General features: G+C 40.4%; 1 non-coding gene across 1 annotated transcript; it reads right to left on the bottom strand.

Annotated features, from left to right (window-relative positions):
* Window positions 1–8,083: 8,083 nt before the first annotated feature.
* TRNAL-UAG (transfer RNA leucine (anticodon UAG)) lies at window positions 8,084–8,165 on the bottom strand. The gene has a single exon. It is a non-coding gene; the product is annotated as a tRNA-Leu (tRNA).
* Between the last annotated feature and the right edge of the window lie 9,454 nt (window positions 8,166–17,619).

Here is a 17,619-nt window from a genome sequence, read left to right as displayed (position 1 = left end):
GGAGGTGCTTTCCAGTAATCCCGCACCTGATAAACGAAACAATAGTCCTTCCACGAGTCCAACAGAACAGATTCGGGGGCACCTCCAGATAATCCTTGTGCCAGCTAACAAAGCAATAGTCCACATGAGTCCAAAGGATGCCAAAACAATCTCACGAACGACGAGATATGTCCTCAGCTCAAGTCTCATCCCGTTCGCTTCCGCAGTCACAGATGGACGTGGGGTCTTGCCTCAGCTAAGAATCCCCACTCCTTCCCCTTTAAGGATCAACTCACATCTGATCTCAAAAATAAGAATGGATTGTCTGAGCTCCTGGGATCCGTCCATGAAGGGGGGTGGGGGTCACACCTTCTATTCAATGGTTGGGTCCACCTGAAGATTCTAGACTGGTCGGCTCCTCTTAGTCTATCTAGTATGTACATATGACTATCCACCTGCTGTGAGAAAGAATGGCTATTCTTCACTAGTGGTGTTGACAAACCTTAATTACATTATAGCTTAGGGCTGCAAGTATTGGGGGAAGGAGACATATTGTTACAGGTGAACTCCCAGCACAAGAAAATACATAAATTACAGCTAATAGAAACCAGAGAACAGTTACATACATCAAATGGCATATTATTCAAATACAGGACAGGGCAAAAGTACATATCATGACAGACATGTCTCTAAATATTAGGAAAAAAACAATAATTCTATCAACTGTTTTTATCTTAACCTGAAAGAAAACACTTAAGCAAATACAAAAGAAGATTAAAACACATGTAAGTTTGTATGTTAGTAAAATCATAAGAGTAAGTTCAAAACAATTTTCAAGCACATATCATACTGGCAGCAGTGGGATGAAAGCACATGCAAATTTTGTCTGTTATCATAATTATAAGAATAAGAACAAAAGATTTTCAAGAACTCATACTGCTGAGTCATACTCAGCATGATTAATGTTATCATAGTCCTAGCAAGAACACAGGCTATAAGTCACTTCAAAAACTCAAAATAAATCACATATTCTATCGTGTAATACCACAACAGAAACCGAAGTGAAATGAAAGGGGATGATATTTTTTAAAAAAGTAGTAATTTTATTGAAACACAATTTAAACAGTAATATAAAACATTAGACATGGGGAGAAAACGCAAAGGGAAGGAGGGGGTTTAAACCACTAGACTAGAGAGAACGAGACTGCACTGACCCAAAGAGGACTAGACAAATGTTTAGATCACTAACAATACTATAGGATGGTAATAAAGTATGAAAATTAGAGCAAACTAGATGACCTCATGCAAAGTTATCTGGATGTAGTACAAGGTGCGACCCCCTAAGGCATAGAAATATCCTATAAATGGATAGAAATAACCAGGCACCAGGTAACAGGTAAGTATCAATCTATCCCAAATACAAGGCAAGAAAGGACCTGCTAATGTAAAGGCGAATACTACCTTAATAGGGTGCAACAATGAAAACCTGCCAAAATAGGGTAAAGTAGCCAGGGAGTACATTACCTGTAATTAAATGCGAAGGTATCTAGTGCAGGAGGGAAAGTGCAGCCGCGGTTCCCATGCGTTCCTTCCCTCCCCCTCCCCTCCTTTCTTCCCAAGTGCACTAATATTCATAGTTTTTACTTAGGGGCTTGAGAACCCTATTCTTAGCTTTCACTTCTATTGTTTATGTTTCTAGATCATACACTCTGGTCCCCGCCATGGTGGTACTATGTATCTTATTATTCTCATCCTCCCTACATTATTTCTGTTTCATCACTGTCCCCTTCACTTTTTGCTTTTGTTTACACGGTTTTCGGATATTACTATTTCAGGTTCCATTCACTGTAATGGCCTCTTAATACTAATTAATATATTATATATGGTTATTACGTTTCTTTGTCCCCCCATTTATAGGATATTTCTATGCCTTAGGGGGTCGCACCTTGTACTACATCCAGATAACTTTGCATGAGGTCATCTAGTTTGCTCTAATTTTCATACTTTATTACCATCCTATAGTATTGTTAGTGATCTAAACATTTGTCTAGTCCTCTTTGGGTCAGTGCAGTCTCGTTCTCTCTAGTCTGGTGGTTTAAACCCCCTCCTTCCCTTTGCGTTTTCTCCCCATGTCTAATGTTTTATATTACTGTTTAAATTGTGTTTCAATAAAATTACTACTTTTTTAAAAAATATCATCCCCTTTCATTTCACTTCGGTTTCTGTTGTGGTATTACACGATGTGATTTACTCAGCATGATTAAGTAGGCTTCCTTAGAGTAAGTGAAGTACATTTGACAACATTTAAAATTAGTGCATGTTGGAAAAAGGGCATGTCTCTAAACATTAGGAAAAAACAATGATTCTATCAACGGTCTTTATCTTAACTGAAAACCGAAAAATCATACAAATACAAAAGAAGATTAGATCACATGCTAATTTGCATGTTAGCAAAATCATAAGAATAAGTACAAAAACATTTCAAGACCTCATAATACTGGCAGCAGTGGGATTAAAGCATATGCTAATTTTGTATGTTAGCATAGTTATAAGAATAAGATAAAAAGGTTTTAAGGAACTCTTACTACTGGCAGCAGTGGGATTTGAACCTACAGGTCTGTTGTAAAATGGTTAAGTCTCTAAACAATAGGAAAAACCAATGATTCTATCAACTGTCTTTTCCTAAACATAAATCCACACACTCATGCAAATACAAAATCATAAGAATTAGATCAAAAGGTTCTGAAGACCTACTGGCAGCAGTGGGATTTGAACCCACGCCTCCGAAGAGACTGGAGCCTTAATCCACCGCCTTAGACGGCTCAGCCATGCTACCTTAATATACTATATGAAAAAAGCTTCCTTAGAGTAAGTTTAGTGAATTTTCGTACATTTTAACTTCTTCAAGGTGACATAGTAACATAGTAACATAGTTAGTAAGGCCGAAAAAAGACATTTGTCCATCCAGTTCAGCCTATATTCCATCATAATAAATCCCCAGATCTACGTCCTTCTACAGAACCTAATAATTGTATGATACAATATTGTTCTGCTCCAGGAAGACATCCAGGCCTCTCTTGAACCCCTCGACTGAGTTCGCCATCACCACCTCCTCAGGCAAGCAATTCCAGATTCTCACTGCCCTAACAGTAAAGAATCCTCTTCTATGTTGGTGGAAAAACCTTCTCTCCTCCAGACGCAAAGAATGCCCCCTTGTGCCCGTCACCTTCCTTGGTATAAACAGATCCTCAGCGAGATATTTGTATTGTCCCCTTATATACTTATACATGGTTATTAGATCGCCCCTCAGTCGTCTTTTTTCTAGACTAAATAATCCTAATTTCGCTAATCTATCTGGGTATTGTAGTTCTCCCATCCCCTTTATTAATTTTGTTGCCCTCCTTTGTACTCTCTCTAGTTCCATTATATCCTTCCTGAGCACCGGTGCCCAAAACTGGACACAGTACTCCATGTGCGGTCTAACTAGGGATTTGTACAGAGGCAGTATAATGCTCTCATCATGTGTATCCAGACCTCTTTTAATGCACCCCATGATCCTGTTTGCCTTGGCAGCTGCTGCCTGGCACTGGCTGCTCCAGGTAAGTTTATCATTAACTAGGATCCCCAAGTCCTTCTCCCTGTCAGATTTACCCAGTGGTTTCCCGTTCAGTGTGTAATGGTGATATTGATTCCTTCTTCCCATGTGTATAACCTTACATTTATCATTGTTAAACCTCATCTGCCACCTTTCAGCCCAAGTTTCCAACTTATCCAGATCCATCTGTAGCAGAATACTATCTTCTCTTGTATTAACTGCTTTACATAGTTTTGTATCATCTGCAAATATCGATATTTTACTGTGTAAACCTTCTACCAGATCATTAATGAATATGTTGAAGAGAACAGGTCCCAATACTGACCCCTGCGGTACCCCACTGGTCACAGCGACCCAGTTAGAGACTATACCATTTATAACCACCCTCTGCTTTCTATCACTAAGCCAGTTACTAACCCATTTACACACATTTTCCCCCAGACCAAGCATTCTCATTTTGTGTACCAACCTCTTGTGTGGCACGGTATCAAACGCTTTGGAAAAATCGAGATATACCACGTCCAATGACTCACCGTGGTCCAGTCTATAGCTTACCTCTTCATAAAAACTGATTAGATTGGTTTGACAGGAGCGATTTCTCATAAACCCATGCTGATATGGAGTTAAACAGTTATTCTCATTGAGATAATCCAGAATAACATCCCTCAGAAACCCTTCAAATATTTTACCAACAATAGAGGTTAGACTTACTGGCCTATAATTTCCAGGTTCACTTTTAGAGCCCTTTTTGAATATTGGTACCACATTTGCTATGCGCCAGTCCTGTGGAACAGACCCTGTCGCTATAGAGTCACTAAAAATAAGAAATAATGGTTTATCTATTACATTACTTAGTTCTCTTAGTACTCGTGGGTGTATGCCATCCGGACCTGGAGATTTATCTATTTTAATCTTATTTAGCCGGTTTCGCACCTCTTCTTGGGTTAGATTGGTGACTCTTAATATAGGGTTTTCATTGTTTCTTGGGATTTCACCTAGCATTTCATTTTCCACCGTGAATACCGTGGAGAAGAAGGTGTTTAATATGTTAGCTTTTTCCTCGTCATCTACAACCATTCTTTCCTCACTATTTTTTAAGGGGCCTACATTTTCAGTTTTTATTCTTTTACTATTGATATAGTTGAAGAACAGTTTGGGATTAGTTTTACTCTCCTTAGCAATGTGCTTCTCTGTTTCCTTTTTGGCAGCTTTAATTAGTTTTTTAGATAAAGTATTTTTCTCCCTATAGTTTTTTAGAGCTTCAGTGGTGCCATCCTGCTTTAGTAGTGCAAATGCTTTCTTTTTACTGTTAATTGCCTGCCTTACTTCTTTGTTTAGCCACATTGGGTTTTTCCTATTTCTAGTCCTTTTATTCCCACAAGGTATAAACCGCTTACACTGCCTATTTAGGATGTTCTTAAACATTTCCCATTTATTATCTGTATTCTCATTTCTGAGGATATTGTCCCAGTCTACCAGATTAAGGGCATCTCTAAGCTGTTCAAACTTTGCCTTCCTAAAGTTCAATGTTTTTGTGACTCCCTGACAAGTCCCCCTAGTGAAAGACAGGTGAAACTGCACAATATTGTGGTCGCTATTTCCTAAATGCCCAACCACCTGCAGATTTGTTATTCTGTCAGGTCTATTAGATAGTATTAGGTCTAAAAGTGCTGCTCCTCTGGTTGGATTCTGCACCAATTGTGAAAGATAATTTTTCTTGGTTATTAGCAGAAACCTGTTGCCTTTATGGGTTTCACAGGTTTCTGTTTCCCAGTTAATATCCGGGTAGTTAAAGTCCCCCATAACCAGGACCTCATTATGGGTTGCAGCTTCATCTATCTGCTTTAGAAGTAGACTTTCCATGCTTTCTGTTATATTTGGGGGTTTGTAACAGACCCCAATGAGAATTTTGTTACCATTTTTCCCTCCATGAATTTCAACCCATATGGACTCGACATCCTCATTCCCTTCGATAATATCCTCCCTTAAAGTGGACTTTAGACAAGACTTTACATAGAGACAAACCCCTCCTCCTCTCCGATTTTTACGATCCTTTCTAAACAGACTGTAACCCTGTAAGTTAACTGCCCAGTCATAGCTTTCATCTAACCATGTCTCGGTTATTCCCACTATGTCAAAGTTACCTGTAGATATTTCTGCTTCTAGTTCTTCCATCTTGTTTGTCAGGCTTCTGGCGTTTGCGAGCATGCAGTTTAGAGGATTTTGTTTTGTTCCAATCTCCTCACTGTGGATTGTTTTAGAAATGTTCTTACCTCCCTTCTGAGTATGTTTTCCTGGGTCGTCTTTGTTCGAGTCTAATGTTTTTCTTCCCGTCCCCTCTTCTTCTAGTTTAACGCCCTCCTGATGAGTGTAGCGAGTCTTCTGGCGAATGTGTGTTTCCCAGGTTTGTTGAGGTGTAGTCCGTCTCTGGCGAGGAGTCCATCGTACAAGTAATTCACACCGTGGTCCAGGAATCCGAATCCTTGTTGTCTGCACCATCGTCTTAGCCAGTTGTTTGCATCAAGGATCCTGTTCCATCTCCTGGTGCCATGCCCATCTACTGGAAGGATAGAAGAAAAAACTACCTGTGCATCCAGTTCCTTTACTTTCTTCCCCAACTCTTCAAAGTCCTTGCAGATTGTCGGTAGGTCCTTCCTTGCCGTGTCATTGGTGCCAACATGTATCAGAAGAAATGGGTGGACGTCCTTGGAGCTGAAGAGCTTTGGTATCCTATCGGTCACATCCTTGATCATCGCACCTGGAAGGCAGCATACTTCTCTTGCAGTTATGTCCGGTCTGCAGATGGCTGCTTCTGTGCCTCTCAGTAGTGAGTCTCCCACCACCACCACTCTTCGTTGCTTCTTGGCTGTACTTTTTGCTGTCACTTGTTGCTGTGTGCCCTTTTCTTTTTTGCTTGCTGGTATTGCTTCAATCTTAGGTGTGCCATCTTCATCCTCTACAAAGATTTGATATCGGTTCTTCAGTTGTGTGGTTGGTGATTTCTCCATGGTCTTCTTGCTTCTTTTGGTCACATGCTTCCACTCATCTGCTTTTGGAGGTTCTCTGACACTTTTTGCACCTTCTGTGACCAGTAGAGATGCTTCTGTTCTGTCTAGAAAGTCTTCATTCTCTTTGATGAGTTTCAAAGTTGCTATTCTTTCTTCCAGACCCCGCACCTTTTCTTCTAAAAGGGCCACTAGTCTACACTTCTGACAGGTGAAATTGGATTCTTCTTCTGGTCGATCTGTGAACATGTAGCACATGCTGCAGCTCACCATGTAGGTTGTCACATCTGCCATGTTGCTCCTAGATCCTGCTGACTTGCTGTGTGTTTTCCTTCTTGTGTAATCTACTCAGCCAAGCTCTCTTGCAATAATGTCCTACAGGCAAAAATTCAGCAGGTCCCGGCTGTACCCAACGATCTTCTAGCTTAGGGAGACTTCGCTTCTCCCAGAAGGCACCTGGAATATGAAAATTAGCCTCCTGAAGCTTGAATCCCTGGTTTGGTGATGCTTTCGAAGCAGCTGGTCCCGGCTGTACCCAACGATCTTCTAGCTTAGGGAGACTCCGCTTCTCCCAGAAAATGGATAGGTCTCTAAGCAAAAAGGAAAAAGCAATGATTCTATCTACTGTCTTTTGCAAAACAGCAAAGCATGCAATCATACAAATACAAAATAATAAAGCACATGCAAATTTTTCTATTAGCAAAATCATAAATATAAGCTAAAAAGTTTCAAAGTCAAAATACACTGGCAGCAGTGGGATTTGAACCCACGCCTCCAAAGAGCAGCATGATTTTTAAGATTCCTTATCTTAACTGAAAACCGCAAAATTATACAAATACAAAAGATTAAATCACATGTTAATTTGCATGTTAGCAAAATCATAAGAATAAGTACAAAAACATTTCAAGACCGCATAATACTGGCAGCAGTGGGATTAAAGCATATGGTAATTTTGTATGTTAGCGTATGTATAAGAATAAGATAAAAAGGTTTTAAGGAACTCTTACTACTGGCAGCAGTGGGATTTAAACCTACAGGTCTGTTTTAAAATGGTTAAGTCTCTAAACAATAGGAAAAAACAATGATTCTATCAACTGTCTTTTCCTAAACAGAAATCCACACACTGATGCAAATACAAAATCATTTGAATTAGATCAAAAGGTTCTGAAGAACTACTGGCAGCAGTGGGGTTTGAACCCACGCCTCTGAAGAGACTGGAGCCTTAATCCAGCGCCTTAGACCGCTTGGCCATGCTACCTTAATATACTACATGAAAAAAGCTTCCTTAGAGTAAGTTTAGTGAATTTTCCTACATTTTAACTTCTTCAAGGTGGAAAATGGATAGGTCTCTAAGCAAAAAGGAAAAAGGAATTATTCTATCTACTGTCTTTTGCAAAACAGCAAAGCATGCACTCATACAAATACAAAATAATAAAGCACATGCTAATTTTTCTATTAGCAAAATCATAAATATAAGCTAAAAAGTTTCAAAGTCAAAATACACTGGCAGCAGTGGGATTTGAACCCACGCCTCCAAAGAGACTGGAGCCTAAATCCAGCGCCTTAGACCACTCAGCCATGCTACCTTTAACAGCTTGATTTTTAAGATTCCTTATCTTGACTGAAAACCGCAAAATTATACAAATACAAAAGATTAAATCACATGTTAATTTGCATGTTAGCAAAATCATAAGAATAAGTACAAAAACATTTCAAGACCGCATAATACTGGCAGCAGTGGGATTAAAGCATATGCTAATTTTGTATGTTAGCATAATTATAAGAATAAGATAACAAGGTTTAACATAGCATAATGTTCTAGAATAGTCTGTTTAATCGCCGCATACTCACAGTTCCCCCGAGGGTCCATAGCTCTATAGGCTTCAGCAGCTCCACCCTCTAAGAACCCCACAAGATGTCGAACTCGCTCCCTTTCCGGTACTTCCATTAATCAACACTGATGCTCAAAGTCCTGGAAGAAGCCCTCAATGTCGCCTGCAGCCTCATTAAAGGGCTTAAAGTCTTTGTGGGACACTCTGGGGAGTTCCCTCATGGTGGGTGCTGAGGTTACAGTCTGTCTGGAGCTTCTAGCTGCTTCCAAAGCGATCTGCTCCAGCAATGCCATCTCCTGAGCTCTGTGAATGGCCTTCCTCTTATCGTCTATGGTGGCCTCTTCTCCCAGAAATGCCAACTCCTCCTCGTACCACACAACCCACTGACTTTTTTGGGTATTTACCTCCGGCTGCAGTCTTTCCTCCATTTGCTGTGAGGATCCTTCCTCAGTGTCATCTTGCAGGCGAACTCCTTCCAAAGCCTCAATTAGCTGCTCCTTGGAGAGTCCTTTAACCCTCCGTCACATACAATATTCGGACTAACGAGTTCACATACAATGTGCCTGTCAGGCACCTGCTGGAAAAATGCCTATAATATCTAATGTTTGCAATTTCAGTGCTCTAAAAGTGATCAGTGACCTTCATAGGGATGTAATAAAAGAGACTACACATAATCAGTTGCAAAAAAAACATTTACTTAACATAAAACTAATAACTATGAAATACAAACTTTTCAAAACTCCCGCCAAATAGTCCCCAGTTCGACTCTCTCACAAAAATGTACAAAGAAAATTTTTGAACACAAACTTAATTTTAAGGTACCTTAAGTACTATTAAAAACATATTCAATCAGAAGTAGATGCTGAGGTTTCCCCAGAAAAGTCACACTTGCAGAGCAAATAGCAAGAATTACACACCATTTTTGCATGTGTCAGGCAAATTGCTTTATGACATTTGAGACATTCATAATTTGAAAGCCTTCTGGTTCCGCTTTCCGTTTGGCAGGTGGTGCATCTCCTTCTTTTGTGAGGTGGTGCAGATGGTGACTTTTCACCATCATCTTCTGGGCGGAACCTTTTGAGCTGAACTTGAAGGCGAGAGGGGATACCGATTGTTTTCACGCTTCTCCTGCGTAGCTCTCCAAGTACTAGTTCATGGGCCAATTTTTTCAGATACAATCGTCTACGGAGTGGTTCAAGCTTGTTTTCAAGATAAATTACTTGTGAATTTATACCACCCAAATTCAACATAGCAAAAAATATGACCATTGGCCAGCGTTTGATGTTTCTGCTGACGTTGAAAATGGAGCACATCTGATCTGCTGTATCCACACCCCCTTTGGTGGCATTGTAAAATGTAATTATCTCCGGTTTTTTTTCTGCCCCAGTCCCAGGATCGATGGCAGCATTATCATGAAGTGTTGATAGAAGAAGTACGATTTTTTTGGCATGTGGTACATAGGAAACTAAAGCCTTTCCATTATGGAATGCAAACATACTGCTGTACTGTTGTCTCTCTTTCACACTTACAAACTGTGGCGGCAATTCCCTTTTGTTTTTTCTTACAGTTCCCACATATGACAGCTTCTGAATTTTCAGATCACAACTTGTAAACCAATTGTCAGCTGTAATATTGCGACCCGATCCAAATAAGGGTTCAGCCAGTCTTTTTACAACATCAATGGGTTTGTTGCTCACACAGTAAGGACCTTCTGGTTGTTTTCCTGCATAAACTTCCAGGTTGTAAGTGTAGGTCTTACTGGCATCAACAAGGGCATAAATTTTTATTCCATATTTGTTTGGCTTTGATGGAATATATTGACGAAAGGCACATCTACCACGAAAACCAGGGAGCATTTCGTCAATAGTGAGATTCTCTCCAGGGTAATAACTAGTGTTGAGCATTCCGATACCGCAAGTATCGGGTATCGGCCGATACTTGCGGTATCGGAATTCCGATACCGAGATCCGATACTTTTGTGATATCGGGTATCGGTATCGGATCAATAGGGATGTGTAAAATAAAGAATTAAAATAAAAAATATTGATATGCTCACCTCTCCGGCGGCCCCTGGACATCACGCTGCTAACCGGGAGGCTTCTTTGTTTAAAATGCGCGCCTTTAGGACCTGCGAATGACGTCCCGGCTTCTGATTGGTCGTGTGCCGCCCATGTGACCGGCACGCGACCAATCAGAAGCCGTGACGTCATTCGCAGGTCCTGAATTCCTAGAATTAGGAGTTTAGTGAATGAGAATGACGTCGCGGCTTCTGATTGGTCGCGTGCCGCCCATGTGACCGGCACGCGACCAATCAGAAGCCGCGACGTCATTCTCATTCACAAAAACTCCTAATTCTAGGAATTAAGGACCTGCGAATGACGTCGTGGCTTCTGATTGGTCGCGTGCCGGTCACATGGGCGGCACGCGACCAATCAGAAGCCGGGACGTCATTCGCAGGTCCTAAAGGCGCGCATTTTAAACAAAGAAGCCTCCCGGTTAGCAGCGTGATGTCCAGGGGCCACCGGAGAGGTGAGCATATCAATATTTTTTATTTTAATTCTTTATTTTACACATCCCTATGGATCCCAGGGCCTGAAGGAGAGTTTCCTCTCCTTCAGACCCTGGGAACCATGAGAATACCTTCAGATACTTGATGTCCCATTGACTTGTATTGGTATCGGATATCGGTATCGGCGATATCCGATATTTTTCGGGTATCGGCCGATACTATCCGATACCGATACTTTCAAGTATCGGACGGTATCGCTCAACACTAGTAATAACTTTGTTTACAGTTTACAACAAATCTTTGAAATATATCACGAATTGGAGCAAGTCGGTCATGTGTTTTGCGTTCGGTTCGGGTAGTTCTGTCGTCAAACCGAAGGCAACGAATTAGAATCTTGAATCTGTTTATGGACATAACAAGGCTACATTTTTCAACTCCATCCCCATCTTTACCCCAAAGTTCCTCCAAACTTTGTCTATTTGCCCTATAAGCTCCTGCAAGGTACAGTAATCCAAAAAAAGCACGCAGTTCTATTTCATCTGTGGGCTTGATGGTTCTGTTGCAGATGTACTTGTCCTTTATAATGTCTATATATTGGTTGGTATATGTGACAATAGAGTCCAGAATGTCATCTGTAAATATACTGTTCCAGCATTCAACTGCAGTTTTTGCATTACGTGCAGTTCCTATTACTGCAGGAAGGTGAGTAATAATGTTTAAAGGTTCCCTACGTTTTTTCTGGAATGGCTTCTTGTTCCATTTAGTATTTTTATCTTTTCCAATATAATATGATCCAACTTCTTCATCCTCACCACTGTCACCATCTTGCTCTGTTTCAGAATCCAGGACACATTCTTCCACCTCATCATGAGAATCAATCTCACTTTCCTCTCCTAAATCCTCATTCAGTGTGAGGTCTCTATCATCTAACAGCATGTTTGTTACTTCCTCAACATCAAGTTGTTTGGATAAATTGTACATTTTCCTCTCCATTTCAGCAGATAATCTGAAGCAAGAGAAGGAATATGTTAGGGAACTACTGTATATGCCTGAGCAGCACACTTTCTTTTATAAAATCTCCCTTATTTCTATGAAATATCCTCACATTTTGTGCTATACATTCATAAAACAAGCTAAATAAACTATTGTGATAAATAAAAACATAAAATACCAACCTTACTGAATGTGACGTATTCACATACAATGAGCCTGAGAGATCTGTGCAGCTATATCCTCTCCCCTGAAGCTCTGAAATCCAACTGTGATATCAGGTTTCACAGACCTTCAAGAGACAGGAGACTACCTGGAGGGAGGGGGTTTCCTCACAATCTGGTGAGGAAGGAGAAATGAAAGTAAAAGAGAAGCGCCTGTCAGATCAGTTGTATGTGACGGAGGGTTAAAACGGACTCCTACTTCATGGGCCTTTGTTTGTAGGTTCATCGCAGTCCAGTTCTTGTACTCTGCGGTGCTGGTTCCCAATGTTGATGGGCCTTTGTCCTCCATTCATAGTAACATAGTAACATAGTTAGTAAGGCCGAAAAAAGACATTTGTCCATCCAGTTCAGCCTATATTCCATCATAATAAATACCCAGATCTACGTCCTTCTACAGAACCTAATAATTGTATGATACAATATTGTTCTGCTCCAGGAAGACATCCAGGCCTCTCTTGAACCCCTCGACTGAGTTCGCCATCACCACCTCCTCAGGCAAGCAATTCCAGATTCTCACTGCCCTAACAGTAAAGAATCCTCTTCTATGTTGGTGGAAAAACCTTCTCTCCTCCAGACGCAAAGAATGCCCCCTTGTGCCCGTCACATTCCTTGGTATAAACAGATCCTCAGCGAGATATTTGTATTGTCCCCTTATATACTTATACATGGTTATTAGATCGCCCCTTATTACTTATTCTTATGATTTTGCTAACATGCAAATAAGCATGTGATCTTCTTTTGTATTTGTATGATTTTTCGGTTTTCAGTTAAGATAAAGACCGTTGATAGAATCATTGGTTTTTCCTAATGTTTAGAGACATGCCCTTTTTCCAACATGCACTAATTTTAAATGTTGTCAAATGTACTTCACTTACTCTAAGGAAGCCTACTTAATCATGCTGAGTATGACTCAGCAGTGTGAGTTCTTGAAAATCTTTTGATCTTATTCTTATAATTATGATAACAGACAAAATTTGCATGTGCTTTCATCCCACTGCTGCCAGTATGATATGTGCTTGAAAATTGTTTTGAACTTACTCTTATGATTTTACTAACATACAAACTTACATGTGTTTTAATCTTCTTTTGTATTTGCTTAATTGTCTTCTTTCTGGTTAAGATAAAAACAGTTGATAGAATTATTGTTTTTTTCCTAATATTTAGAGACATGTCTGTCATGATATGTACTTTTGCCCTGTCCTGTATTTGAATAATATGCCATTTGATGTATGTAACTGTTCTCTGGTTTCTATTAGCTGTAATTTATGTATTTTCTTGTGCTGGGAGTTCACCTGTAACAATATGTCTCCTTCCCCCAATACTTGCAGCCCTAAGCTGTAATGTAATTAAGGTTTGTCAACACCACTAGTGAAGAATAGCCATTCTTTCTCACAGCAGGTGGCTAGTCATATGTACATACTAGATAGACTAAGAGGAGCCAACCAGTCTAGAATCTTCAGCTGGACCCAAACATTGAATAGAAGGTGTGACCCCTACCCCCCTTCATGGGCGGATCTCAGGAGCCCAGACAATCCATTCTTATTTTTGAGATCAGATGTGAGTTGATCCTTAACCCCTTCATGACCCAGCCTATTTTGACCTTAAAGACCTTGCCGTTTTTTGCAATTCTGACCAGTGTCCCTTTATGAGGTAATAACTCAGGAACGCTTCAACGGATCCTAGCGGTTCTGAGATTGTTTTTTCGTGACATATTGGGCTTCATGTTAGTTGTAAATTTAGGTCAATAAATTCTGCGTTTATTTGTGATAAAAACGGAAATTTGGCGAAAATTTTGAAAATTTCGCAATTTTCACATTTTGAATTTTTATTCTGTTAAGCCAGAGAGATATGTAACATAGTAACATAGTAACATAGTTAGTAAGGCCGAAAAAAGACATTTGTCCATCCAGTTCAGCCTATATTCCATCATAATAAATCATAATAAATACCCAGATCTACGTCCTTCTACAGAACCTAATAATTGTATGATACAATATTGTTCTGCTCCAGGAAGACATCCAGGCCTCTCTTGAACCCCTCGACTGAGTTCGCCATCACCACCTCCTCAGGCAAGCAATTCCAGATTCTCACTGCCCTAACAGTAAAGAATCCTCTTCTATGTTGGTGGAAAAACCTTCTCTCCTCCAGACGCAAAGAATGCCCCCTTGTGCCCGTCACCTTCCTTGGTATAAACAGATCCTCAGCGAGATATTTGTATTGTCCCCTTATATACTTATACATGGTTATTAGATCGCCCCTCAGTCGTCTTTTTTCTAGACTAAATAATCCTAATTTCGCTAATCTATCTGGGTATTGTAGTTCTCCCATCCCCTTTATTAATTTTGTTGCCCTCCTTTGTACTCTCTCTAGTTCCATTATATCCTTCCTGAGCACCGGTGCCCAAAACTGGACACAGTACTCCATGTGCGGTCTAACTAGGGATTTGTACAGAGGCAGTATAATGCTCTCATCATGTGTATCCAGACCTCTTTTAATGCACCCCATGATCCTGTTTGCCTTGGCAGCTGCTGCCTGGCACTGGCTGCTCCAGGTAAGTTTATCATTAACTAGGATCCCCAAGTCCTTCTCCCTGTCAGATTTACCCAGTGGTTTCCCGTTCAGTGTGTAATGGTGATATTGATTCCCTCTTCCCATGTGTATAACCTTACATTTATCATTGTTAAACCTCATCTGCCACCTTTCAGCCCAAGTTTCCAACTTATCCAGATCCATCTGTAGCAGAATACTATCTTCTCTTGTATTAACTGCTTTACATAGTTTTGTATCATCTGCAAATATCGATATTTTACTGTGTAAACCTTCTACCAGATCATTAATGAATATGTTGAAGAGAACAGGTCCCAATACTGACCCCTGCGGTACCCCACTGGTCACAGCGACCCAGTTAGAGACTATACCATTTATAACCACCCTCTGCTTTCTATCATTAAGCCAGTTACTAACCCATTTACACACATTTTCCCCCAGACCAAGCATTCTCATTTTGTGTACCAACCTCTTGTGCGGCACGGTATCAAACGCTTTGGAAAAATCGAGATATACCACGTCCAATGACTCACCGTGGTCCAGTCTATAGCTTACCTCTTCATAAAAACTGATTAGATTGGTTTGACAGGAGCGATTTCTCATAAACCCATGCTGATATGGAGTTAAACAGTTATTCTCATTGAGATAATCCAGAATAACATCCCTCAGAAACCCTTCAAATATTTTACCAACAATAGAGGTTAGACTTACTGGCCTATAATTTCCAGGTTCACTTTTAGAGCCCTTTTTGAATATTGGCACCACATTTGCTATGCGCCAGTCCTGCGGAACAGACCCTGTCGCTATAGAGTCACTAAAAATAAGAAATAATGGTTTATCTATTACATTACTTAGTTCTCTTAGTACTCGTGGGTGTATGCCATCCGGACCCGGAGATTTATCTATTTTAATCTTATTTAGCCGGTTTCGCACCTCTTCTTGGGTTAGATTGGTGACCCTTAATATAGGGTTTTCATTGTTTCTTGGGATTTCACCTAGCATTTCATTTTCCACCGTGAATACCGTGGAGAAGAAGGTGTTTAATATGTTAGCTTTTTCCTCGTCATCTACAACCATTCTTTCCTCACTATTTTTTAAGGGGCCTACATTTTCAGTTTTTATTCTTTTACTATTGATATAGTTGAAGAACAGTTTGGGATTAGTTTTACTCTCCTTAGCAATGTGCTTCTCTGTTTCCTTTTTGGCAGCTTTAATTAGTTTTTTAGATAAAGTATTTTTCTCCCTATAGTTTTTTAGAGCTTCAATGGTGCCATCCTGCTTTAGTAGTGCAAATGCTTTCTTTTTACTGTTAATTGCCTGTCTTACTTCTTTGTTTAGCCACATTGGGTTTTTCCTATTTCTAGTCCTTTTATTCCCACAAGGTATAAACCGCTTACACTGCCTATTTAGGATGTTCTTAAACATTTCCCATTTATTATCTGTATTCTCATTTCTGAGGATATTGTCCCAGTCTACCAGATTAAGGGCATCTCTAAGCTGTTCAAACTTTGCCTTCCTAAAGTTCAATGTTTTTGTGACTCCCTGACAAGTCCCCCTAGTGAAAGACAGGTGAAACTGCACAATATTGTGGTCGCTATTTCCTAAATGCCCAACCACCTGCAGATTTGTTATTCTGTCAGGTCTATTAGATAGTATTAGGTCTAAAAGTGCTGCTCCTCTGGTTGGATTCTGCACCAATTGTGAAAGATAATTTTTCTTGGTTATTAGCAGAAACCTGTTGCCTTTATGGGTTTCACAGGTTTCTGTTTCCCAGTTAATATCCGGGTAGTTAAAGTCCCCCATAACCAGGACCTCATTATGGGTTGCAGCTTCATCTATCTGCTTTAGAAGTAGACTTTCCATGCTTTCTGTTATATTTGGGGGTTTGTAACAGACCCCAATGAGAATTTTGTTACCATTTTTCCCTCCATGAATTTCAACCCATATGGACTCGACATCCTCATTCCCTTCGCTAATATCCTCCCTTAAAGTGGACTTTAGACAAGACTTTACATAGAGACAAACCCCTCCTCCTCTCCGATTTTTACGATCCTTTCTAAACAGACTGTAACCCTGTAAGTTAACTGCCCAGTCATAGCTTTCATCTAACCATGTCTCGGTTATTCCCACTATGTCAAAGTTACCTGTAGATATTTCTGCTTCTAGTTCTTCCATCTTGTTTGTCAGGCTTCTGGCGTTTGCGAGCATGCAGTTTAGAGGATTTTGTTTTGTTCCAATCTCCTCACTGTGGATTGTTTTAGAAATGTTCTTACCTCCCTTCTGAGTATGTTTTCCTGGGTCGTCTTTGTTCGAGTCTAATGTTTTTCTTCCCGTCCCCTCTTCTTCTAGTTTAACGCCCTCCTGATGAGTGTAGCGAGTCTTCTGGCGAATGTGTGTTTCCCAGGTTTGTTGAGGTGTAGTCCGTCTCTGGCGAGGAGTCCATCATACCAGTAATTCACACCGTGGTCCAGGAATCCAAATCCTTGTTGTCTGCACCATCGTCTTAGCCAGTTGTTTGCATCAAGGATCCTGTTCCATCTCCTGGTGCCATGCCCGTCTACTGGAAGGATAGGAGAAAAAACTACCTGTGCATCCAGTTCCTTTACATTCCTTCTGCTCTGATCCCACTGCTGCCAACCAGTTTGTGATGGGGTGTACAGCAGAGCAGGAAGGGACAACAGGCCAAGGGATGATCCAATGAGATTTATTAAAGCAGGGAGCATACAACATCAAATATCCATAATGTCCTTCAAGTCCACCAGAAGTCCACAATAAGCCCAAGTAAATAAACAGATCTGGAGGTGCTTTCCAGTAATCCCGCACCCGATAAACGAAACAATAGTCCTTCCACGAGTCCAACAGAACAGATTTGGGGGCACCTCCCGATAATCCTTGTGCCAGCTAACAAAGCAATAGTCCACATGAGTCCAAGGGATCC

Source organism: Ranitomeya imitator, chromosome 4, assembly GCF_032444005.1.
Source record: "Ranitomeya imitator isolate aRanImi1 chromosome 4, aRanImi1.pri, whole genome shotgun sequence".
Taxonomy (NCBI): Eukaryota; Metazoa; Chordata; class Amphibia; order Anura; family Dendrobatidae; genus Ranitomeya; species Ranitomeya imitator.
This window is presented reverse-complemented; position numbering and strand designations above follow the sequence as displayed.